Genomic DNA, 24,676 nt, shown 5'->3' with positions numbered 1-24,676 from the left:
CTAAACAATTTTCTGTCTTATGTGTGGTTTTATTCCACCTGTTTTAATTTTCATGTCGTGATCGTCTTCCGCTTTCGTCTTGTGTTTCTCTCACCTCGCAAGTGTAGTACAGTGCCACATGCAACGCTCCCTCGGTGTATTAAGCGGTTGCTGCTGGTTGCTAGCGGAGTGGCACTAATGCTCACTGTGCCCGCTGCAACTCAGAGAGACGGGATTGTCACCCTCCAGGTGTATGATTTAGTGCGATAAGTTTAGATTTGTGAAACCGAAACCATGTCTGGGCCTGGCTATGACTTGCGTGTTCGACGAGCTCCAAGTATGGACAGAACGATTTTGGAAAAGCGGGTTGATCTATAGGAGAGTGAATACGGTAGGCAGCAGGATAGGGTGTAGTGCCGGCGCCCACATTTCGCTGGCTGTCCTCTCTGGAAACAAGCGCTGCGCGCCCGCCGTCGCTCAAAGCAGGCCCAGACTCTTTCAGACATGTCGCGACGTGCAGCGTGACTCATCCTGCCACGCCGGCGCCGACACGGACCCTTCCTCCTTCCCTCCTCTCCGTCGGTGCAGACTCCGACGACGCTTCGTCGGCCGTCGCGTCTCGACCATTGGTCTAATTTGAACGCTGGCTAGTGCCGTGACCTGATTGGAGGATTTGAACTGCTGGCTGCCGCAACGGACTCGGGCGGTTATAAGAACGGAGCCGCGCTGAACCCGCGCAGCAGACGGGCAGCAGAAGAGCCATCACGCCGGAGCTACGCTCGCCGCCGGGGCCGCTCTTCTTCTTTGTGCTAGCCCGTGGTGATCTTGGCCCTTGTACCATGTAAAAGCCCTTGTACATACTGTACATAAAAGTCTTTTGACTCACCGTCGCCTCGACCGTTTCCTAGCTCGGGCACCCCGTCCCAACAGTGGTGGCAGCTGTGGGATCGACAGGCGTCAGCTACCTCGGCGCGTTGAGTGCCTGATGTTTTCCCCTCAATTCGCCAGACTGCTCTAGCACACCTGATTGTAGTCTAGAGTAGGGCTGTGTGTGTAGCACTGTAGAGAGCTTTGCTGTTTCGAGCCAAGTCGGAGCGCTTTGAAACGAAAGCTGGTGCAGAGGGAGGAAACGAGGCGTTTTGGAAAGAATTACCTGCGAGTGTCATGCTAGTAGCGCTATAGTAGTGAACCGCAAGGGAATTCTTAAAGGCCAAGCTTCAAGAGACTATTGTGCGCGATGGAGAACCTTGAAGTGAAGGAACTCGTCGAAATTTGTGAAGAGCTAGGCCTGACCATAGGCCGTGCGAAACGAAAGCAGGCGATTCTCGAGATCATGCGGAAGGAGGGCGTAACGGCTGAAGAATCCAATGAGGCCTTGGCTGCGATTAATGAACGCCGTGAGCGCAAAGACGCAGAGCGAGAGCGAGAGCGACAAGAACGCCTCCAGCGCGAAGAGGCAGAGCGACAGGAACGCCGAGAGATTAGAAGATTAAAAGAGATGGAGTTGCTGCGAAGCTCGCCGGAGCCTAGCGTAGCTTCAATGACAGTGCAGGCTAACGGCCAAATAATCCAAGACCAACTGCCGCCGTTCGTAATCGGCGAGGACATGGCAAAGTACCTCGTAAAATTTGAGCATGTCTGCGAGAGGAATGTAATTGAGCGAGAGCTGTGGGCACAGAATTTCCTAGCTCTGCTTCCCGGGGAAGCGTCTGACGTGATAACGAGTTTGTCGAAGGAGGCGTTCGAGAGTTACGATGAGGTCAAAGAGGCCCTGTTGAGGAAATATAAACTGTCACCTGAGGCATTCCGGCAAAGGTTCCGGTACGCGAAGAAAGGCAGTGAGTCGCACATCGACTTCGCGTTTAAGCTGAAAGCCGACGTAGTTGAATGGCTCAAGGGCGAGGAAGTTTGTGACGATCGTGATAAGGTGGTAGAGTGCATTGCGCTGGAGCAATTCTACCGCTGCATCCAGGAAGATGTAAGGCTCTGGCTGCAGGATAGGCTTACTGAGGTTAAGCTCAACAAGGCAGCAGAGCTGGCTGAGGAATACTACACTCGCCGAAACTTGCACAGCAGGGCATTACGCATAGAAAAGGCCGAAACAAAGGATGCTTCTCTAAGGAAGCCAGATAGAAGGAAACCGTTCGCGCGTCACGATTTTCGAAAAGATGCGTCTGCTTTAAAGGAGGCAGTAGGCGAAGAACAAAAGGAGTCAAGGAAATCTGACGATGCTCCTAAGCAGCGCGCTGATGCCGCACGTGCGTTTGAGTCACGGGGGCCTTTGACATGCTACCACTGCAAAAAGGAAGGACATATCGCGGCAAACTGTAGACAAAAGGTTGCTTTTGCAACGATTCGGCAGACAGATAAGAATATGCGGTTGTTAGAACCATATATGCAGGAGATTAGTGTGAACGGTAAGATGTGCAAAGCCCTTCGTGACTCGGCGGCCACTGTGGACGTTGTCCACCCGTCCTTAGTTTGTCGGAATGATTTTACAGGAGAATTCGCGTGGATAAGGCAAGTAGCCGAGGAGCAATGTGCTTGCTTACCGATCGCTACAGTGATCATTGAGGGTCCTTTTGGTCAGCTTAACACCGAGGCGGCCGTGTCTGCCGCCCTCCCTGAGCATTTTCCTTACCTCTTTTCGAACAGCTCAGAGCAGCTTCTGAGGGATAAAGGCAAATCGTACTTTGCCGGCGTGGCATGCATTGCCCTTACGCGATCTCAAGCGCGGAAGCTTTCGCAGAAACTGGACCTTGCACCGGAGAGAGAAACACCGCTTAGGGAAGCAGGTGAGCATTGTAGCCTAGATACGGTGTCGGTGGAACCTCAGATCGAGGACTCGCAGGGAAGCGGAGAACTCGCTGCTAACGAAACTGAAAACAGTTTCAACGATAGTGGCAACGAGAAGGTAACGGCGACGCCACTGAGCGAGGCGAATTCCACATTGAGCCCAGTTTCCGACAGTTGGCACGGTTGACAGAGCGACGCTCGTTCGGGAACAGCAGGAAGATAGCTCGATAATAGCTTTGCTGGATAAAGCTAAAGAAGGAACAAAGAAAAAGAATGTTTCATTTCATCAGAAATCCGGCTTGTGATACCGAAATTACGCTGACGCCCGTGGTCGCAAGTACGAACAGCATTTGATCCCACAAAAGTATCGCCGTTAGCTATTGAACCTGGCGCACCAAAACGCGTGGGCAGGGCACCTCGGCGTGAAAAAGACCAAAGCTAGACTCGCCCAAGAGTATTACTGGCCTCATTGCTGGAAGGACATTGAAGGCCTTGTGCGCTCTTGCGACACTTGCCAGAGAGTAAGCAAGTCGACAGACAAGTGGAAGGCGCCCATGAAACTGGTGCCCATCATAACCGAACTCTTCCGCCGGTTGGTAATTGACATTGTAGGGCCACTGCCCGAGTCCAAGAACGGTTGTCGGTATAGTCTGACTGCTCTGTGTCGCGACAAAGTTTCCTGAAGCGATACCTCTCAAGGAGCTCAATTCTCCTCAGGTCGTGGACGCACTTCTCTCAATTTTCGCTCGCGTCGGATTTCCTTCGGAAATTGAATGTGACAATGGCAGTGCCTTTACCAGCTGCCTAACCTCTACCTTTTTCGAAAGGTGCGGTATCAAGGTCGTACACAGCTCGATCCATCACCCGCAGTCGAACCGAGTAGAGCGTATGCACTCGGTGCTCAAAAGAATATTGCTAGCTCTTTGCTTTGAGCGCAAACGCGATTGGGAAGCCTGCGTGCCTGCAGCTATGTTCACTTTACGATCCGCTCCCCACAAGAGCACAGGCTTCAGCCCTGCGGAGCTTGTGCACGGCCGGAGCTTAAGAACACCGCTGCGCATGCTGCGAGAGTCGTGGGAAGGCGAAGAGGAAGACCCAAACGTGGTCAACGTTACTAAACGTGGTCACGTACGTCTTTAACCTACTTCAAAGGATCGGTAAAACGAAAGATCGTGTCGAGAGTCACATAAAGGCTGCGCAAGAATCGTGAAAAGAGAACTACGACAAGTCAGCAAAGAAGCGTACTTTCGAAGTGGGCAGCCAGGTAATGATACTGCGACCGTCTAAGAAAAACAAGCTTGAGGTCCAGTGGGAGGCGCCAGCGAGCGTGGTATCGAACCTTTCCGATACCAACTACGAAGTTAAACTAGGTAGAAGGCCAAACAAAATCTATCATAGTAATCTGATGAAACCGTACATTCAGCGTCACGCTGTCGTGAATGTGATTTTGAATGGTTCGGACGAGGAAGGTGCAGAAATCCTGACCTCTGCGTACATGAAGGAATGCGGTTCGGATGCACTGTTAGAACAGGTTAACTTAGAACCACGTCTAAGCCAAGCCCAGAAGGAAGGCTTGAGAATGATTGTTTCTGAGTTCGAAAGAGTGTTTTCAGAGCGTCCCGGAAGGACGACGCTAATTGAGCACGATATCGAGCTAACGTAAGAAGAACCGATCCGTAGTAAGCCGTATCGCTGTTCTCCCGTGCATTAAGAAATCATGGCAGGTGAGATCAAGCGAATGTGCGACCTGGGAGTCATAGTACCGGGTGAGAGCGATTACACATCGCCCTTGATACTAGTGCAAGTACCGGGAAAAGATCCCAGACCGTGTATTGATTACCGGCGACTAAACGCGATAACCCGGGTTCAGACCTATCCAATACCAAACCTTGAGGAAAGGGTGGAGACAGTGTCAGGGTCGAATTACATATCCACGCTAGACCTCGTGCGAGGCTATTGGCAAGTCCCCCTTACAGAGCGCGCCAGCCGCTACGCCGCGTTCGTTTCCCCATTCAGAACGTTCCGCCCAGTCATGTTGAGTTTCGGACTCAAAAACGCGCCATATTGCTTCTCGAATCTAATGGACCACGTGCTCCATGGTCTGTCCGAGTACGCGCTCCCGTACCTGGACGATGTCGCCATCTTTTCTAACACATGGGAAGAACATGTAGATCACTTACGGGTGGTGCTGAGCAGGCTGAAAGATGCCGGCCTCACAGTCAAACCTGCTAAATGCCAGCTAGGTTGCGCCGAAGTGACTAACCAAAAAAAAAAGAGAACGCGTTTCAAATGCTGAAGCAAGCCTTGAGCGAGGAGCCAGTTCTAATGGCGCCTGATTTTTCAAAAGGCTTCATAATTCAATGTGATGCCAGTGATAGGGGCATGGGAGCTGTGCTATGCCAAGAGGATGATGAGGGCAATGAAAGGCCAGTTTTGTATCTAAGCCGTAAGTTGACTTGCCGTGAAGAGGCGTACAGCACTTCTGAAAAAGAATGCGCCTGCCTGGTGTAGGCCGTTCAGAAGCTCGCCTGCTACGTCGCCGGTTCCAAGTTCGTAGTAGAAACCGACCACTGCCCACTAACCTGGTTAAATAATATGTCATCTAAGAGCGGCCGGTTGCTGAGGTGGAGTATGATACTCCAACAGCACAATCTTGTCGTTCGTTACAAGAAAGGCAAGCTAAACGCGAACGCAGACGCACTAAGCCGTGCGCTCTGAGCAAGGCTACCTTCGACCTCCTCGTGATTTACATCTTGTGACTTCGCGTTAAGTTCGCTCGTAAATCGGAGCAAGATTGATGTCCTCATTCGCGGCCTCAGCCGATTGTTTTCCTGCCGAAATGATCTCGAGGGACCCAATTTACAATCATTCCATTCCTTGTGTTGCTTGCGTTTGACACTATGTTTGAGTTTATTATTTTAAGAGTTCTGGTATCCCACATGTGTCTCTTGTTGAAGAAGGAGCGAAAAGGGGACAGAACTATTGCTAGCGGAGTTTTTATGACCTTTAAGTCTGGCGTTTTGAAGGGTGATGGAGGGCACTTGCTCGTGTTGGGTGTTGCCTGTTGTCGGTCGGTTCTTGGCAACATGCAGAACGATCAACGACCGATGCTGAGAAGCAAGCTCTTCCGAAGGACCGAGCGAAGCTGATCCAGTCACCTGGGCGACAAAGCTGCGGAGCAGTGATCCTGTCCTGACGAGCGGGACCCGTTCTCGGAAAGGACCCTGGAGCTACCTGCGGCTGAACACCGGACGAGAATTTGGAGGAGCCTGGCGTACGAGCGCACCCCGCATCCGAGCCACGCGAAAGTAGCTCGTCTTCGTGGCGCATTGTCTGGCGGCGGTGGTGCTGTAGTGCCGGCGCCCATATTTCGCTGGCTGGCCTCTCTGGAAACAAGCGCTGCGCGCCCGCCGTCGCTCAAAGCAGGCCCAGACTCTCTCGGACATGTCGCGACGTGCAGCGTGACTCATCCGCCACGCCGGCGCCGACACGGACCCTTCCTCCTTCCCTCCTCTCCGTCGGTGCGGACCCGACGACGCTTCGTCGGCCGTCGCCTCTCGACCATTGGTCTAATTTGAACGGCGGCCAGTGCCGTGACCTGATTGGGGGATTTGAACTGCTGGTTGCCGCAACGGACTCGGGCGGCTATAAAAACGGAGCCGCGCTGAACTCGCGCAGCAGACGGGCAGCAGAAGAGCCATCACACCGGAGCTACGCTCGCCGCCGGGGCCGCTCTTCTTTGTGCTAGCCCGTGGTGCTCTTGGCCCTTGCATCATGTAAAAGCCCTTGTACATACTGTACATAAAAGTCTTTTGACTCACCGTCACCTCGACCGTTTCCTGGCTCTGACACCCAGTCCCAACAAGGGTTACTATAATAACGTGCGCTCAGCAAGGTATCTAAATTGGCGACGAACGCGTGCTTTCAAATCTTGCTCTAGGCTCAGCCGCTGTAATTGGTGAATTGCTCCCCTATACAACCAATTTTCGGAAAATAAATTGTTCACTTTAGTTCCCATTTAGGTATTAGGTAGATACCCTGGCGCTTTCCTCTGTTGTGTGCACTGGAGGGCTGCAAAAGTTTCTTTACAGGACAACTTGTGTGACTGTGTTAAGGAGAGAAATATTGAGGCATACAAAGTTAGGGAAGTCTTCATTCTTCCATCCTAGACAAACGCATTAGTTCGGAATAAACCACGATAGAAATCGCTTGAAAGAAAACTGGGGTTCAAGCTCAAGTCATCACCCACAAAAATACCTTGACACCATCTGCGACACTCATGAACGATATCATGCGAAGTACACCCAATAAAACATGAGTCGCACGTTGCACCTAAACAGATTAGCAGTGGTGCTGGAAGGTAGCGAGTGCGAAACCGGATAACCTCACTGCGGCTAAGGGAAAGTAGAGATAGAAGTAATTTGCTTAAAATTCACCTCGTGTCCCACACTCTACAGTTAGACATAATATAGGGTAAGACAAAGATAGGAGGTGCTCTCCTGCTTAACCACTGCTCCATCGAAGGATGTCATTGACTAGTTGCTCTGTTTCTCTCTTTCGTGAACTCTTCTGGGGTGTGAGGCCATATATAAAACAAAAATCATTAAATCAACAACCATAATCAGAAGTATTATTTTGCGTAACGCAGCATGCTTTATATAACTTGTCGCGTTATTTAAAACTTAAAGAATAGCGCAATTTAGTTATTGTGCTTTTATTGCGAAAAAATGAATCAGCATTGCTACTCCCAGCAGCTATGATAAATAACCTCTGAGATTTCGAAATAAAAATTGTATCATTTATGTGGCTGTAAGTGTTCTCTACCCAGTGAAGTAGGCTAAGTATATCGTGATTAAAATTAAGGATTGAATCTTCAAATAACTGAACGAAATGAACAAAAGTGACGGAGATTCAATACAGGTATTCAAACAATGAGCTGCAGTGTTAAAACGTTGGCATATATTTTAATTATCCTAGTTCATTGTATGTCCCTATGTGTTAGAAAAAGGCATAAAAAATTTCGCTTAAAAAATTTGTGTTCATAAAAAACTTATCAATGCTCGCATAACACAACATTCAGAAAGAAGCTGAACAGTGCATAAAAGCATTTGATGCTTCTGCGTAATGTAACATTTACGTAAATTCATGCAATGCGCCCCAGTCATAGCTTGGGCATTCGTATACGCAGTGAAGGCTTTTTGCGCTTGATTTATGCTTGTCTCTTTTTCCTTGCTCCTTTTAGGCAGTTACTTGAAGAACACTAAAGCTTTTGTATCCTATGGTAATCTTTGGTAATGCCAGCCTTCTTGAATAATTCGGTGGTGCTATGCGAGCTCTTGAGTTACATATCCACAATATGCTTGCTTCTTAAGCATCAGTGACCTAAACCATCGTGCTTGTTCGGAGCCCGGCAAGCACATTAAAGCACTTATTTCCGTGTCGTATTTTAAGACTGACTACATGGCCAGCATTCCATCTGAGCACAGATAACTTACTAGAGCTTTGACATGGTTGATCTCGTTTCGGAAGACCAGATTTGTGCGCAAAGCTCGCTTGCCTCATTGCTTCAAATCGCTGTAATTTACTCTAATTCATGTGATGAAAACTATGCCTTTGATGTTCGTGTTTAGAATTACAGTGAAAGGGACTAGTTTTTGTGGCTTGATTATTTCTTCTAAGCCATTCCATGACTGTTCCCAAGGCGATGCAGTACAAGATTCATAGCTTGCCGGCAGTGACGTCACTCAATTTGCTTTTCCACTGACATCACATACTGTCTTCAAGCGTCACACATACATTTTGTGGCTGTTATTAAGTAATATGTACACCTCACCAAGTGTAAGGATTGCAGATAGCATAATAAACGTGCAAAATACAATATTAGTACAAATATTTACAACAACAAGGTGAAACGACTACATTAGAGACAAAATTAATTAGTTTCGGTTTCGAAAAAGAGGTGTAAGGTTCCGACAATTGGCTGTAACTTCCAGATAAAGAGAGATATAAATAAAAAAATTTTTTCCACTTATTTGAGAATGTTCTGGGACTTTCAACACGTAACAAGTAGAAAAATTTTAATTTGAACAAAAAACGAGATTTCAGTGCAGCCTCCAATCGTGAAGGACCAATCACAACTGTAAAGGGGATAAGAAACTGCTTTTTCGGCAGGAGTCGCAGCATATTAACTCATGAAAAATCTCGCAAGAAACTGCTGTATATGCCCTACTGAGAATGGCAGAAACAAACGCAGTTTCGTGTGACAACCACAAAACCCAAGGGACCATTTTATATTGCAAGCAGGAAAAAGCGAGGTCAAAACAAAATGTAGGCAACGAACGAACGTAACCGACGCAACTCCGGCGCCGAAGGGGTGTTGAGCTGCAGTATACAAGATCGCCGCCGCGCGGGCTCAAACGGCTGCAATAGCATTGCGGCACCGGGTCCTCATGCGTTCTGACTGTTCCAACACTGCTGATTTTAAACATAAACTGCTGAGTTGCCTCATAACTGTCCATTGGACAGGCTTGTGCATGCGATATTACACCAGGAAGCCGGTTTGAAAGCTTCAGTCGCTCGATCGCGCTTGAGCCGCTGCAAACGTTCAGATCAAACACCCTAACGTTCCACGGTTACCAGATAATGAAGCTATGATTGTAAATTGCATGTAACAGAAATTGAAATTGATACCACGAATAACTTGAGAATGTGTGGTAACCCTTTTGTTGGGAATACGGAATCTAATGCGATCCAAACGACTTACTACCACTCGGCAGAATATTAAAAGCGACTCTTAATGGTTCAAATAATTCTTCTCGGACGTGGCAGCTTTTCATTGTACGACACTGTAGCTCCAAGGAAAAACCTGCACCGTAAACTTACAGAGGGCTAGCGTAGCGAGCTTGCTGCCCATGTTCTGAGAAGCGGTGTGTTCGCTAGCTCATAGCCATGACATGTTTTGCTGAAAATCAGAAAGAAGCTGTTGGAAAGTGCATCACCGTGGTGGTCGCTCGGAGTTCTTCTAACAGCTCTGCCGGGATCGGTGCAGTCCCGTACAGATGCATATCACGACATCCACGGTCTTTATCTTGGAGCGGGGTGACGTCTCCCATCCCAGCGCTGTGTGCACCGTGTGGGCTGGTCGTGTTGTGACCGCCCCTGCCGTTGCAGTAGCCGGCTTCTTGTTCAGTGACGGCCAGCCATTCCCGATGCAGTCAGGAGCCTTTACAACGGCACCGAATCTGCGAGCCATAACGCGATAGAACATTGGTGGGCAGACGCGTACAACGTGGCCGTGTCCAGCGGACGAAAGAACCTCTGGCCTGAACTGGACACCTCCAATGCGAGCGCTGGTGTCAAGAATACCACTAGGCAATATTCGCTGACTTCTGCTCCGTGTTCTGTACGGCACGTGTGCAAGAAACAATGCTGGCAGTAGGCAGCACGCGCAGGTACACGCCACAAATTTTAAACCAAGCTAGCAAGAGTAAGAAAAAGCAAAGGAAAAAATAAGCCAGCTGACGTCACAAAACTCCGGAAAAGTAAAAATCACTTGTTAGTATACATCCCTAATTTCAGTGAGAAGTGAGCTTTTTTGTGCGCATATCAAGCATGCAACATTTGTAGCATTTTGCATTTTAAATTGCATTTGCAAGCTACTTAGCCAAATTGTATACACGCACATTTGTTGATCTTTACGGTCAGATGATCATTCTTGTGGTTCTTACGGGCACCGCTTGCCGAGGCCACGTTTGCGGATGTGGGGGCACTAGGAAAATAAGAATAAATGATCCAAAGATGCAGTATTTTTTTTCGGCATAATTTGTCCATCTCGTATTTAATTTTGCCAGCGATAAGAATTTAGCACGAAATTTGTAGTTAACGCTTCTCAAAAATAGATCATAGATACCTGCCGTCACGAAGCATGGGCGTATGAAGATCTTCCTTTGACCAGCAGGATCCGGAACGTTAAAAAACAAGCGTTCTTTGCATAGGTTTGCACGTTTCCAAGGAACTGCCCTATTTGGGACAAATGTAGCTTAACCCACCTACAAGCCCCGAACCGTGCCGATCTGCATGTGGGCGTCACACGACAAAGCACTCTGGCATCCTAGGCTTTACGTATCCCGGTCACGAAATCCGGAGGGCATCGTAGAGACACGACCAAGTGTAGACCGGCGCGGTTCGGGGCTTGGATGGAGACTCAGGTACTTTTGTCCCCGATGTACTTTGTCGCTTGTGTGTGTTACTGTGTTCTTGCTTGGTCCTTCTTTTTTGTTGGCGCATTTTTAAAATATGAACGATTCAGGCCAACTTGCCCGCCAGAAGATACTTTTGTACTTTGTCCCCGTGTGGAGTGGTGTACTCCACGCGGCAGGACCTGGAGCAACGGAAAACTGCGTTGCAACGCCATCTACAGAAGGAATCTGGGATCGACACAGCCAAAGCAGTATCTTTATTATCAGCAGGCTTGTCGCTTGGCTCGTTTCAATGTTTCGTGCTTAAGCTCGCCAAAATGCCGCAGTTTGCCGTTTCGCAAGCTCCCGCCGCGTGGAGTATGCCACTTTTGTCCCCAATAGTACATCAAGTACCGGATTTTCAAATAATTTCCGTCATGGGCTTGAACGCTCACCAAATAAAGCAGCTGACACACGAAATCGAATGGTGTGGTATCAGGTCACAATCGGAGGACAAATTGTTACAAACGCACCACACGACAAATTCTCAGGTTTCACGATAGACCGTGACCTGTCCCGGACGAAGGACATTTCGTTGCTCAAGAAAAAGCTCGACAGCTTTGCACGGACTGGGCTGTGTATGGCAGAGAAATCCCGAGGTAGCTCTGAGCGATCTTTACTTCACGTGCACCAGACGCTGGTAGTCGGTACTTCTCAGATACAGTACACCCGTTCTCTCGGGTGTCACACAATCAGGCCTGCGTGCGCTTGAAAGGGCGCAGGCTCGTGGTTTAAGAGTCTGCTCGGGTTTTCCACCCGAAACCTCTACATGGGGCACATTTTACGAGGCCTGCGCCTGCCCAGCACGAATTTATTTTCAACAGGAGCCACTTCGTACGCATTTCCACATACCTACATACCTACCTTAGAGTCACGAAGATCTATAGCACGACTTAAATTTCTTTTCATGATGTATCATAAGTCACTGAAATTCAACGGACGGCCGTACATTCAACCATACCTGCCACGCGCATCAAGACACCGTCACGCTCACAATTTGCTGCCTTTCCACGCACACACTAATTTCTTTAAAAATTCCTTTTTTCCTCGTACTTTTAGTCAGTGGAACGATCTGCAGGTTGAAATTTTTTCCACTGGCAATTTTGACCAGGCGCTATTTATGTATTTTGTAACGTAATATTTTTTCTGTGTCATTTTCCCGTCTTTTCATTTAGTTGAGTTTTTTATGTGTCTTTTGTGCGCAGAAGCGCATGCAAGTGCATTTTGTTCTGATTATGCGAAGGTCGTTATTGTGCAAAACTGAAATGCGAACTTGTTCATTTTTGTTCACTTTTTGCTTCTCCCCCCATGTCAAACACAAGAGAATAACTTATCACTTGACATTAATGAAATGAAAATGTTGTACACATGCCCACCTGCTTGGTCTCCTTTAGATCGCAGTACTTGTAAATAAAATAAATAAAATTTGGGACATTCGACCAGGCATCGTCACCTCCCCTTGACAAATATTAGTGTTGTGTGTCCACATTCAGTCGTTTCCAAAGCCATCTGGGAGCAGTGCAATGCGGTGCCTTCGAACTACATGCCACGCCAGATTTCAGAGGTGCCACTTTGGGCAGTACCGAAACCGTACATACCTACAATCATTCCAGGGATAACAAAGAAGACGCACATCCCAACAGTCAGTCTGATACAGCTGGCGCTGTCATACATTGCATCTATCTATGGTGACTCCCAAAATGTTTTTTTGTGGACGGACCCATGACGACCACTTCTTCGGTTGCAGCGGTGATAGTGCCAGGAAATGTCTTATGTAACCGTTTCGGGCTAATGCATAAAACGTCGTCGACGGGAGCCGAATTGGAGCCATACGAGAAGCCGTCGGTTATATTGGTCTCCAGCCAGCACACCTATGGACGATATTCTGCGACTCGAGATCGGCATTACAGGCCATACAAACTTATCTTAAAACAAGGACAGGTGGCCCGCTGGTTCAAGAGACTGGGCTTTTTTTTTAGCTAAGGCCTTGCAGTGCAGCTATATCATAAAGCTTCAGTGGATACCGAGCCACTGAGGCATCGCGGGAAACGAGCGTGCTGATGCCGAGGCTCGGCTAGCACATGATGATGGCGCCTTCATTGAAATAGCCTTTTCCAGGTCAGACATCGAAGCCTTGCTGGCTCATTTCATGCAAGCCGCAATGCAGTTGCACTGGAACGATTCGAGCCATCGACAGGACCGCATATGTTCTAAGCTTGACGCCGGCTAACTATTTCATCTTCCACCTACGGTAATGCGACGTCAAGGGTCTTTATTCCACAGGTTACGGCTTGGCGTTGCCTACACTAAACACTACCTTGACAAGATTGCAATGGAAACTAACTCAAAAACTGCCTACACTGCCACACTCCAGAGACTATTCGGCACGTTCTCTGCGTGTGCCCGAAATACATTGGTGAGAGGAGAACATTGGAAGCGACCGCGAGACAACTGGACTCTCGCCCTCTCTCTGATGAAACTTCTAGGCGCAGGGCGGAATGTGCTGAGTGTTGGTGTGTTACGAAGGCCGTGCACAATTTTTATGTGAAAGAGGCCTAGAGTTTACGCAGTTTACACGGGTTAGTTGATTTCCGGTCTGACATGTGTGAGAGTACACATTTGTGTTTTCATGTAGCCCCTACTCCAATATGTGTTAATGTCATGCGTCGGTATGTGCTCAAGACATGAATTTCACTTGCGTCTACTCACCGCAATGCGAATACCAGCCAGTGTGTGCGTGTGTGGACATCCTCCATGAAATTCATAGCATTATGGAATCGCACTTTACCTCTCCTCCCCTTCCATTTCACCAGTGGGGAGTAGCCGGCCAGGGCCACGTTACCAACGGCCCACCTCTCCTCCCTTTCCTCTTCTTAATATTCCTTTCTCTCTCTCTCTCCTTCTATTATTAGATCACAATGTATCAAGTGCCAAGAAAGAACCGCTTAAGAGCGTTGGCAGCTCTGACAAGCCAAATGCAATTAATAAAGATAGCAAATATTAACTTGTGTAGTCGTACGAAACAACACACAGGGTAAGACGAGGACGACAAACTGAGCGCTGAACTCAACTTTGTCTAAAAATGTCCGATCCTTTGCAGACATTACCGCGACAAGCGTCAACCACGCCTAAAGATCTGCCCACGTGTCCACTGAGGTAGATAGGAGCACCAACGCCGCTACATCGGAGAGAGCTTGGGGGGGGGGGGAAGTGTTGCCGGTGGGGACGCTTCCTTTCCCTTAGTTTGCAAATGCACGCATGCGTTGTGGCATGCATCGCGGTTGCCTCCTGCGTGGCGCTGCCTTGGCACCATCATTTGTGTCGCTGCGTGTGTTCCCTCCTTCTTCCTACAACATAGACCTCACTTGCCGCGTTGTGCGGTTTCCCAGTGCAAACCTGTTTCGCGTCTGTTCTTTCACTTTTTTCTCGTGTGTTCCATCGACAGTGTTGTAGCGAGTATTAATGCTGCAGCAAGAAAAGGCAAAGGTATGTCGGGTTCAACGCCCGGCATTTGCGGATGAGCTAAGAGAGAGAGGGCACGGGGGGGGGGGGGGGCTTTGGAATAATTCCGGCCGCCTTATCTCGCACTACACCTTGATACTGTGCATATCTATAAAACTTCAGAAACTCAGCTTGATAGATGCAGCATCTGTGAGGGAACGGCGCTCCACTGCAGAGCGAACAACTTTCCTTTGTGATATACTGGTTTACACTCAACGACAGAAGAATTCGTCGTCTACTCTTCATGATCATAGGACCAAAATTATAACATTGCACAGTGTGCGCTTCTCACGCATTCCGTGCCGACTATAGAGTGCACCTCGTGGGTTCGCATGTCGTCTGCGTGCCCCTGCTGTGATCACGGGTGCAGTCCGACCCCGTAACGACACGGGCGGAGCGCAGACAACCCAGCATCAACCAAGATTAGCGGGCTGCATCCTTCTTTGAACTTTTGTGTTTTGGGGATGCTTGCAACGTACGCAATGCCAGTAGCAAATGAAGCGCGATAAAAGGAACCCGAATGCGAACACAGAAACAAAACAAAAACAAACTAGGGGCTGGAGGAGAAATAAAAGCGAGGTTTTTTGATACGTCTAAAGCACAGTCGTCACCACCCATCACCTCATGTCTCTGGAATCACCAATGGTCACGGCAAGAAGCCGACGTGTCGCGAAACTGCCAAGTCCCCTGCCAATGCGCCTGGGGCTGTAGCCCAGCAGCTCTTGAGCGGGAGTACTGACAGATGCCGCCACATGCGCGCGCTGCGGGAGTGCGCATCAGACTCGATCGACGCCGATACGCCGAAGACGTATGTCGCGATGGCTGCGATGTAAAGTCTAGAATAAACCCACTTAGTTGAAATTTGCCTTGCCCTAACAGCGCGGACGCGATAACTTCTAAATGAAATTAGCGATACATTCTAAAAAGGGCATTTTACTTCATCCAATTTTTCCCTATGCAGATGTTTGCTAACTTTTTTTCCGCGGCTTTTTCGCCCCAGGTCCACCGCTCTTAAAATTCGTTGCTGCACCAGCATATGCTACCTTTGCTAGCATTGTTTCTTGCACCCTCCAGAACACGCAGCAGAAGGCAAAGAAGATTTCCTCGTGGGACGCGTGCCGCACCCGCTTTCCTGTTCCAGCTGTTCGGTTCAGGCCAAAGGCCTTTTCGTAGTAGAGACGTGGCAACCTCACGCAGCACGCGTATGCCGCTGTTCCTTCAATGCACGGCCCGCAGCATAGGTGCCGCGGAGCATGTTCCTGCTTGCCGCTTGGATTTCTGGCCGGCTCTACACAAGGCGTGCGATTCTACAACGTCAAGGGCGGCCACACTACGACCAGCTGGCCGTCTTCACCTTTCCTGCCCCCGGTCTCCGAGCCCTTGTAAAGACGTTCCCTGCTCCAGTTCCGTGACCGCACTCGCTGGGGCTCTCGTCTCTGGTTGCGGGAGTTTGCAAGGGTCACGAATGCCGCGGGAAGCACCTGCACGGGAGAGCATCCTGCCCGGCAGACCCGCTAGCCGACTGCCCAGCGACCACCACGGTGATGTATTTTCGATGCTGCTTTGATGCGTTCCCGCTAGTGCATAACGTGGCCAAGGCAGCTGTACACATCCCGTACTTCGCAATACGCCGCGTTTCTACCTGCTGCGGTGCCTCCGTGGCTGCTGCTGATTCACTGCTCCTGATTCTTCTTCTGCTGCTGCTGCTGATTCCCTAGCCGCGGCTTCGAAGCTCTCGGCGCCGGGCGTATGTCGATGGCGGCGAACTGCAAAAACGTCGGTGCGATGCCAAAGCCCGTTAAAGAATCCCAGGTGATCTAAATTAGCCCGGAGGCCTCACCAATACGGGGTCCATCACTGCCCATGTGTCGCTTCAGAAAGTTAAATTCCACGTACCATACCGCATTTCTGAACATGTCCCATGTTGCAACCTAGCCCAACACGGCGCTGCCAGGTTGCACGTTTGACTTTTAGCCAGCAGTGATATAAAAAAACAGCCTTGTGTGAAGGGCATCATACAAAGCACTACGGACTGCGTGAGTACTAACACAAGGGTTCCACCTGATTGACAAGTAGTTGCTGCTTTTTTAACTGAGAAGATATCGTCGATAAACACAGGCAGGTGGTCATAGAGATACGAAATTTTTTCTAGGACGCGATGCTTTTCTCTTATGTTAAGAGCACTCTGTTGGACCCTGTGCTGTACAGTTTTCAATGCACGCATCGCCTGTTAACCTGTCTCTTGCAGCCAACGACCACTGCCTGGCCCGCAGACTGTTCTGGAGGAAAAAATTCGCTTTTGCGCTTTATGCATCTCCATATGGGCTGCGGTGGCTACGGTGGTGCCGACGTCGTTTGGGCCGATCGCCACCGCCAAACACTGGGTGGCTGCGCAGCAGCCTTGCGGCGTTTGCCGCATGCTTCCAGGCTGTGGTCTTTCCGTCTGCTGCTGCAGTCCGGCCGGTGCGAATGCGTGAGTAATGTTTGAAGGGCGACTACGTTCTGCGTCTGCTTTTTTTTTCTTTTAACCGATGTTTTCACACAGCTCACTACGTACAGTTATAAGCAATTTGAAATAGCACAGGCATGTTGCCGCTCGGCGCGAGGGAAACTGGCGAAAACTTCAAGATTCGCCACCTCAATGAACCAGGGCGGCTGAGTGTCCTACAGGGGCGTTCAGCTCACGCGCGCATTTTCAAATGCAGCTGGCTAAGCCACGAGGCTGGAAAGTGCCAGCAGGTTATATAGAAATTGATCTCAGTCAATTCCTTTGGTATTTCTTACGGCTTTGCCCGAGATTTGTCGTGATATTTGACGCTTTTGTAGTGCATATATTTGGGGCAACTCCCAAAGTTTCTATGTAACCGTATGGGTGCGATGAGGTTGATGGTGTGGAGCAATTAGTCCCTAACTGAAATCTACGCTATGTTGGGGGTTGCCACTAATAATGTTAGGGTTTCGCGCTGTTCCGGTTTCGACTTGTTGTTCAATTTGGTCGCGTCCTACCATATCTCCTAGCCGTCTTTGTAAGCTTCGTTAGCAGAGCGGCTGGCCTGGACAGGCGGTGATCCCGCGTTCGATCCCCAAACGCGGACAAAATTTTCTTCAACTCCGAAGCTACTAAGAAATCTGTGCTGCGTTCCGTTGTAATCATATGGCTGTACTCGTGTGGCTGTCAATGCGTAATTACTCCCTAATTGGTCACGTACTCTTTTGCACACTAGATTAGGTAGTTAAGCAAGCTGTTATCTAAGATATGAAAATGAGTTCCAGACAAGCAAATCGATTTATCAAAACGAATAAGGATTAATGTTCCGCTTTTTCACAGCCGTCTTAATGCGTCGTGAACCCCTACGCATGTTGCGATTCCTGAGGGAGAGATTTTACAACTTCATATAGAAAGGCCGGACCTCTATCACCCAGCAACTCTTTGGGAGCACCATGGCGAAGAATGATGCGATGGGGGATGAAGGATGCAATGTCGTGGGCTGTACGAGATGGTAAAGGCAACGTTTCGGCGTAGCGGGTAAGGTGATCGATGGCAACGAGGATCCAGCGGTTGCCGGCTGATGTGGTAGGAAAGGGACCGAAGTGGTCAATGCCAACACGCTCGAAGGGCCGCGGTGGACATGGGAGCGGTTGCAGAGGAGCGGCGGGTCGGCGAGGTGGGTTTTTTTGGTAATGGCATGCGGTGCAGGACTGAACGAACTTGCGAGCATAACAGCACATCCCACGCCAGTAGTACCGATGTCGTACACGGGTGAAGGTCTTCAGGAAGCCGGCATGGGCACACTGGGGATCATCGCGGTAGGAGAACAAATGAAGGAGCGCAGATTGGTCGGAATGACGAGTAGCTACTTGGGACCATCCAGATGGCAGCTCCGGCAGTGAAGAAGCTCGTCTGTGATGGTGTAATCATGGGACTGATGACGGTGAGCACGGCAAGGAGGTCGATACGATTCGCCAGGTAAGAAATCCAAGAGGCTAGTGATCCAAGGGTCTCTCCGTTGCTCGGAAGTCATATCAGCGGACTTAAACGTTAAAGAATGCAGGGCGGATATACAATGCACGACCTCAGACGGCTGAGGAGAACGTGAGAGGGCATCAGCATCGGCATGTTTACAGCCGGAACGATAGAGAACGTGAATGTTGTACTCGCAGAGCCCAGCGCGCCAGTCGAACAGAGGAATCTTTCAAAGAGGGCAACCAGCAGAGGGCGTGGTGATCGCTGACAACGTCAAAAGGGCGCCCGTGTAAGTAAGGGCGGAATTTGACGATCGCCCAAAGGATGGATAAACACTCCTCTTCGGTGACAGAATAGTTGGCTTCAGCTTGTTCCAGTGTTCGGCTGGCGTAAGCGAGAACATAGGTATTCGTCGAAGCCAGGCTTGCGCTGCGCGGGTACAGGACCGAGGCCGGCGCCTCTGGAATCGGTGTAGAGTTGCGTCGGAAAACGAGGGTCTAAATGACACAGAATTGGCGCAGTGGTGTCGTAAAGGCTTCATCACAGGCTGGCGACCGGGCCGAAAGGTTGTGGCCGGAAAAGAACTTGGTCAGAGGGTCGATGACAGTGGCGAGGTTGTGGACAAAGCGGCGGAAGTAGGCGGAGAGGCAGACGAAGCTGCGGAGGTCTTTTACAGAAGTGGGTTTCGGAAATTCTGATGCAGCTCGCAACGCCCGGGTTCGGGAGAACGCCATCCTTGGACACGACATGTCGGAGAATGATGAGCTGGCGACCTCCGAAGCGGAACTTTTTCAAATTGATTTGGAGGCCAGCGTTAGTCAGGCAGGTAGTCTCAAGGCACTGGACGTGAGACGAAAAATCCAGGGAAAAGATAAACACGGCATAGAGGTAACAAAGGCCTGTGTGCCATTTAAGCCCACGGTGTAGATTGTCCATCATGTGCTCGAATGTGGTGGGGGCAGTGCAGAGCCCGAAGGGCATGCCATCAAATTCATAGAGCCCGTCGGGTGTGACGAATGCAGTTTTTGGACGAACGGCCTCTGCCATCGGCACCTGGCAGAAACCAGAGCGCAAATCCAATGAAGAGAACTCAGCGCCCTGCAGGCAGTCGAGGGCGTCGAGATACGAGAGATAGGGTAAACGTCCTTGCGTGTAATCTGTTCAGACGACGGTAGTCGACGCAGAACCGCATGGAACCTTTTTTTTTCTTGACCAGGACCACCGGCGATGCCCACGGGCTGTACGAGGGCTGTATCACGTGGCGGTTGAGCATGTCGGTCACCTGTTCGTCAATGATGCGGCGCTCAGCGGCTGACACGCGGTACGGACGTTGGCGTAAAGGGGCATGGGGGCCAGTTTCAATACAGTGGGTAACGGTGGTTGCGCGGCTCAATGAAGTTTGCTGGTAGTCAAACGAACCTGCAAAACGGTGCAGGACTGCTACAAGTTGGGCTCCTTGGTTAGACGTTAGGGTCGCGTCGACGGAACGGTGGAAAACATCGAGAGGAGACAGATTGGCGATGGGAACAGGTGTAAAGGCGGTGACGTGAAGGCCGGCTGTGCCATCAACGAGGGGGTATGCTGGGGCGCGATCGAGCAAGGCAACACTACCAAGCGATTGGCCATGGAGTAATGAGGGAGGGCAGGAGAACGTATTGGACACATACATAGCGCTTGAGCCACAAATAATTGTAAGCACTGCATGAGGCAGCAAAACAGGTTTCTGGTTAGCGCATCGTAAAGGGGGCGTATAAGTGACAGTTGTGTCGCAGAGAGCAGCACAAGAAAGAGGCACGAGCACTGTGCAGACAGGCGGAACGTCTGTGTCTTCTGAGACGACCACAGTAGCGGCAGCAGCACCGTGTACGTCCAAGGGAGCGTCACTGAAGGGCGATAACACAAGCTGATCACGGGTGCAGTCAATAACGGCGTGATGTGTGGAAATGAAGTCCCAAATAAGGATGACGTCTTGAGATGAGCGGTCGAGGACGATGAATTTTATTGTGTAGGGGACGTTCTCGATAAGCAGGCGGGCGGTGCGGGCGGCTAATGGTCGAATGTCCTGAGCGCTGGCGGTGCGGAGAGGAACGGCAGGAAGACGCGTCGTCACTTTTTTGAGTCTGCGACGGAGGGTGTAACTAAGAACGGAAAGGGCTGCGCCAGTGTGAACAAGTGCTTCGACGGCGACTCTCTCAACGAACACGGTGATAATGTTGGCGGGCACGCAAACAGGTTTTGAGCGAGCCGCTGGCGGCGCAGTTCTTGCCTCCGAAACTGCGGCCGTTAGTTTTCCGCGTGCATGGCTGGTTGGCGGCGGCGCGTCGGATAACGGGATCGTCGGCCAGGAGACGGCGAATGGTGGGAGCGGAAATTTTAACTGGGAGACGAGAAATCCGGAGGCGGCTCATTTCAAGCAGGCGAGGAGGGCGGCGGAAGATCCTACGGCGGCTCACGGCTATAACTGCACGGACGATGGACGCGACTGCGGCACAAACGAGCCACGTGGCCAGCGACTCCACAGGCGTAGCAAATAGGGCGGTTGTATTGCGTGCGCCAGGGGCTGAGAGGATGAGGCTGAGTTCGTGGGCGGGCAAACGGACGATCAGTCGGAGTTTTAGGTCGCTGGGGTTCTAACAGGTGGTGAGGACGCCTGTACTCTTACACAAATTTCTACCCAGTTTTAATTAAATACTTATTGAGTCTCGGCAATGAATTGTATTGTGGTTTAATTGAGAGCTTATACACTTTTTTAGTTGAGTTTCAATTTAAAATTGGCCACCGTATTCGAACTGGCTGTTTATTAACTTAACTCGATAGATCCAAATTGAGATTTTAGTTACTGGCAATACATATTTAACTGACTGTTTATAAACCTGCAGTTCACATTTATTTTCATGTCAATTAACACTGAATTCATATTAAGTTAACATTTAATTGCCAGTTTATTATGAATTCTTTTGCGGTTTAATAGACAGTTTGTAGATTTTTTTGTGTTGAGTTTCTATTTAAAATTGGCCACCGTATTACAATTGGCAGTTTATTAATTTAACTCAGTAGATCTAAATTGAGATTTTATTGACTGGCAATACATATTTAACTGACTGTTAATAAACCTGCAGTTCACTTTTAATTGCCAGTTTATTACTTGGCATTTTTATTTAATTGGCATGCAGTTCACATTTAATTGACTGTTTATTAAAAGATCTAAATACATCCAGTCGAAAGTTTACTGGTTGTTTATTAACTTGCCACAGTGTTCCGAGCTACATAGTGCATCCGCTAAGTGCGTGTAGTGATCTCAAAAACCACAACACTGCGATACACTCGCACAAAAAAAAATTGGCGAATTACCCTTCCTGGTGTTACCAGACCAGGGTTTCAGAAATGGGTTCTGTGAAATGGCATAGTGTGTTCTCATCTGGTGTGACCCAGCCGGCTGATACCAGCTCTTGTGTGCTTTGGTTTATTGTTTCCTGGTGCGGTTGGTGTAGCATTCCGGGATGATAATGTCAAAGGAAGGGTGAAGCATCCAGAAACAAATTTGTTACCTAACATGTGTTCATAGTGATGCTCAATGTTTGGACATACTATCGTGAGCAAAATTAAGAAACCAATGCAAGTGTATGCTGAAACGTGCCTTATTGCATATGGGCATCGGTCTCGACAACAGGATTGCTTCGTCAGGCGGCGCCCGCATGCAGTTTGGTAAAATTCGGCAAGAACTCACAGGGGTCTCTCAAATTTGAGCATGGTAGTATGTACGTAGCAGCATGCAAACAATTATTACATGATTCATGTTCTTGACAAGCACGAAGAGCAAGAACGTATTGAAAGAACAAAAAAAAAACGCTCACATTTGCCTAAGAGCAACCTTAGCTTTATTAGTAGACAAAAGCAGCGAATGAGTCACACTGGAGGCCCCCTCGCGTCATAGCGTGCATCTTTTCCGAGAAAGTCGAATATCTTTCATTGCCTTGATGGCAGCTTGAATCCATTTGTGTGTAGCGACAGTGCCTGAAGATTAAGGGAGAAAAATTATATATTTATTATGATATACACTGCTATAATGATGTCATTGCAAAGACAACTAGCAAATGCCGCTATTTGCATTAAAGGAGGATGGCTAATCTGACAGCACCCATGAATGCCAAAACTGAATCAGAATCCCTTAGGCTTCAACACTTTTAAAATACCGAGCTTCACAGCACACGGCTGCCAAATACCAACAGCGTTGTTTCTAAAGCATGACAGCTGAGAATTCATGAAAAGTTGTTAATTCCTGACTAGTTTTTCTTCTCATGCACTGCCCATTGCTCTCAGAACCTCGCCATTTAAGCTGTTTATACTGTACCTCACATGAGCTACAAACAATGCCCATCAATTAACCTCTTGTACACAAACCTTCATGATGACATACCTACAGTGAATTGGTCACTAGCTTCCATCCCGTACATTTGTTATTATCCTTTGTTTTGTGCTTCCTAATAAATCACTAACAAATCCTAAGTTGCAATTCTCGAATACATTGACGGAGTGAATATATACATCTGTGCTAAATCCAGCTAAAACCAGTAATCACCTGTGAGTGCATCCATTTTCACTTGCCTGAGTGCCTTCTGTAGAGCCTTTTCCTTGCCGTCCAATATCCTTCTCCTGAGCAGTTGCCGATGAAGCTGCGCTGTACCACTGCTTCTCTTCTCCACACAGTTGTGGTGGCCCGCTTCAGAAATACTGCATCCTTCTGGATTCCATCCAGAGTTTGTACACAGCCTTTTCAATCTCGAAACAATAAATGAATGCACCTGCAGGACACAGAACACAGGAATAAAATTTCTATCTTATATTCACAGCCAGGAATGAAACGTTAATTGCGGTTTTAACGTCAAAGCGACTCAGGCTTTGAGGAACACCGCAGAGAAGGGCTCCGGAAATTTTGGCCACCTCGGGTTCTTTAACGTGCACAGACATCGCACAGTACACGGGCCTCTAGATTTCGCCTTCATCGACATTACACCGGCGCTGCCAAGATCGAATTGCATTTGTTGATTGCATAGTGTCATATGGTACTATGCTTTCTGCCTGCCATACCTGACTGGCAGGCTGATGATCATGAGAAATGCAAAGCGCCGCGTCACGACGAAACAGCGAACGTTGCGAAAATCGTCTTCGTCCGCTTTCCGTCACCAGGAACCACTGAGATCGTACCCGCCCCCACACATGCAGAGCAGGTGCCAAAACTAACCCAGGGGGGAGAGTAAGAAAGGAGGATAGGAAAGGCTGATGGACAGTCGGATGGGCAGTATTCGTTAGGCATTGTAAAAATACAGGTGGCGCTGCTACCACGGCACCAGACGCATAGAACAATGCTCATATAATGCTGACCTGTAAGAAGGGTGTCGGACATGAAAAATTATACCACAACGAGCTCCAATTTCCTGGCGTAATCGTTCCTAAAATAAGAACAATAAAGAGCTTATATCAAATAGGGGAAGACGAAAAGGTTCTCTAACTTAGGCAACGGACCCGACAATGCCAGAAGGGAATTCGACTGAGATGTACATTGTGATCTACTTAGGCAGGAAGCCGAACCCGTAACTGGGAAATAAAGCAAAGCGGAAAGCACTCGCTCCCTTCGAGTAAGCGAGAGTGCCCTTCATAGATAGTACAGGCATGGAGACACGGAGCGCCCTACCTGCTGCGCAGTCAGCTCTTCAGGTCGAGCGCTGCAGGGAGCTAAGGCTTGGCGTAAGCGTCACGGCTTGGGTGTTGTATTGAAGAAGGAACGACCATTCGTGGCATTGGTTCAAGCTGCAGAAAAGAAAAATTATTGAATACAAAGAAGCCCTGCTTCACCTAAATTACATGAACAACCACTGCTTCTACTGATGGTCGGGCGCACTTCAATGGCCTTTAGCAAACACGCAACTTCATTACCTCGCTTCTTTCTCAATAATAAGCCGCACATTGCAGTAACGTGGTGTGAAAGTGGGAACCCGTTTCAAGAGGTAAAATAGCATAGATTAAGCGTCTGTTTAAAAAGCTTTTCACGTGAAGTAAGTCATTCATTGCGGTGATACATGGGTTTTTGGTTTTTCCAGTCTCGTCAGTAAGATCGCTGTACTGTTTTCTTTTAATTTTTTTTCGATCTCTAGATTCCTCTATAGGTCAAGAACGTATACAAATTTTGTGGATGTTCCTG

General features: G+C 49.0%; 1 pseudogene; it reads left to right on the top strand.

The window, feature by feature from the left end:
* The first annotated feature begins 1,216 nt into the window (after positions 1-1,216).
* Positions 1,217-1,737, top strand: LOC149354602 (uncharacterized; annotated as a pseudogene).
* The last annotated feature ends 22,939 nt before the right edge of the window (positions 1,738-24,676 follow it).

This window comes from Amblyomma mixtum, chromosome 3, assembly GCF_055824585.1.
Source record: "Amblyomma mixtum isolate Tamu chromosome 3, ASM5582458v1, whole genome shotgun sequence".
Taxonomy (NCBI): Eukaryota; Metazoa; Arthropoda; class Arachnida; order Ixodida; family Ixodidae; genus Amblyomma; species Amblyomma mixtum.
The sequence above is the reverse complement of the archived record's forward strand: the minus strand, read 5'-3'. Positions and strand labels throughout refer to the sequence as shown.